The sequence below is a fragment of the Jaculus jaculus genome, chromosome 1, assembly GCF_020740685.1.
Source record: "Jaculus jaculus isolate mJacJac1 chromosome 1, mJacJac1.mat.Y.cur, whole genome shotgun sequence".
Lineage (NCBI taxonomy): Eukaryota > Metazoa > Chordata > Mammalia > Rodentia > Dipodidae > Jaculus > Jaculus jaculus.
Genome location: NC_059102.1, coordinates 304,149,506 through 304,151,872, shown reverse-complemented (window position 1 = coordinate 304,151,872; position 2,367 = coordinate 304,149,506). Strand labels below are relative to the sequence as shown.

At 37.6% G+C, this 2,367-nt stretch overlaps 1 non-coding gene across 1 annotated transcript; it reads left to right on the top strand.

The window, feature by feature from the left end:
- The first annotated feature begins 213 nt into the window (after positions 1-213).
- Positions 214-372, top strand: LOC123457985. The gene has a single exon (XR_006635327.1). It is a non-coding gene; the product is annotated as a U1 spliceosomal RNA (small nuclear RNA).
- Positions 373-2,367: the final 1,995 nt, after the last annotated feature.

Sequence of the window (2,367 nt, the reverse complement as noted above, 5' to 3'; positions counted from 1 at the left end):
GGCAGAAATCAGGACTGAAAAAAAGGTGAGAAATTTTAACTTGGTATAATTTCTCAGTTTCCCTAAAGATTCATCTCCCTCTCCTTGATAGTTTCCAAAACTTTAGTAAAATTCTTCAGCAAGTATATTTAGTCATTAGCCCTGGGGCAGAGTAGGTTTGAACAGGAGATGACAAGGAACAAAATAAATAAATAAATTATTATATTCATATGAATACTGCCTGGCACTGGAGATACCATGATCAAGAAAGTGGTTTTCCCAGGGTGAGGTATGTCGATTGCACTCTGACATGCTGACCCCTGCAATGTCAAGTGCAGGAAACTCAATTGCATAGTTTGTGGTAGTGGAGCACTGTGTTCACACTCTTCCCTGTATAAAAGTAAAATAAAATGAAACTTGCAAGAACAGAGAGGAAAGGTAGCGTGTCAAGAACTATGTTCAGCCAGGCATGGTGGCACACACCTTTAATCCCAGCACTTGGGAGGCAGAGGTAGGAGGATCGCCGTGAGTTCGAGGCCACCCTGAGACTACATAGTGAATTCTAGGTCAGCCTGGGGTAGAGTGAGACCCTACCTCAAAAAACAAAACAAAAAAAAAAAAAAAAAAGAACTAGGTTCAAAGAAAGGAAGTTTGCTACAGTACTGATGAAGCAGGAGAACATGTATCTGACTGCTTTCCCTCACCCCAAAATACTTTTTAGTTGTAGGAAGTATACCACATTCTCGGCTGTAAAACTTTTAATATATGCTACAATGTTGAGCACACAGTAGATTCTCTGTATATATGATTTGAGTTTGTTAGCAAGTAAATAAGTTGTACAACATCCCTTCTGCTTAATATAACCTCTCATCTTCTTCCCATGTGAGAAAATACTTCTATGTTTATTTGGGGGGGTTGCCTTGTTTTGGGACACAGCTCATCACCATTGGTCTGTATCCTTCTCTCTCTCCCATGCTTTTGCTCTGTATCCCATAAGAACTCATTGTAATACATCCAAAATATACCTCTTTTTGTATATTTCTCAAAGGCACATATCTAGTTTTATTTGCTTGAATATATAGTCTTTAAATATACTCAAGTTTTATATAAATAAATTATATATATATATAACCAATACTAAGTTAAAAACACATGATAGTTCTTCAGTTGGGTAAGTTTGTAAACTATGACAGAAAATCAACTTGCCAATTGAGAAAGCAAGAAGAATTATTCTACAAAGGTATTCAAAAGACATAGATGATGAAACCATGTGCAAGTGGAAGGAGAGGAAGAATTTCTTAACCAATAAGCCTAAAGCTCTGAAATCTATGATTACTCATAAAATATTTAACTAGGTCTATCAAACATTGCTCTCTCCCAATGCTTACAAAGAAGGACTAAGTAATATAAGGGGCAAGGTTGCTCATGAAAGAAACACTGGTCCCATAGGCCTTGCACTGAAATTCAACAAGACAAGATCTGCCAAGATTCTGTATTAGATTTTTAACAACAACAACAACAACAAAAGCTGGGAAAACTCCCATTACTATTGCCTGGAGTTTTGTTGGCTTTTAACCCGAAATTACTGCAATTACATAGAATCTACCTGGAGTAATGGCAGCTCAGAAAACTTACTTCTTGTTTCTGTAGTTCCATAGAATACTTTCAGGATCCAATTTACTGTTTCTTGTCTTTATTTCTCAAAGAGATGCTAAAATAGACACGCCCTGTTTCCCAATGAAGTTGCTTTGCTCTTTAGAGGATTCCCTTCCATTCATGAAGATGCTGCTATGGTGTTCCATGGTGGGCTGGGATGTGTTAGTACACAGTCAGCCTCACCCCACACAGAGACAAACAGCTTGTACTGTGACATCTTCTTTTCCTGTCAAGACATCATAACTCCTACCAAAGCTTTCTACCCAAACGAGTTTTGAGGTTCTAAGTCAATTAATTCATTTCCACTCAAACAAATGATGGCACACGAGTTCAAGGCCAGCCTGAGCTACAAGAGAAGTTCCTAGCCAGTCAGAGGAACATAGCAAGTATCAGGCCAACCTAAACTACATATCAAGATATAGTCTCAATGGAACAAAACAAACAAAAAAGTATTGCCTTTGTATTCACTATCCAGAACCTGAGAGTATAGATCAGCTAATATTACAGGGTGTGGCCTTTTCAACATTAACCAACTGCTCAGATTTATTGAAGAAATTCTAGGCAAAGAGTGAAAATGTATCCATTAAAACTAAAATGTGGGAGGCTCTCAAATATTTTTAAATATCCTAATGTAACTAGAGATCCCTAAAGAGAAATATGATTAACAAGTGAAGTAGACAAGAATATGGCTCCAGGGCAAGGCTGTGCCTAAGTTGCGAGTGATTTTAGGGT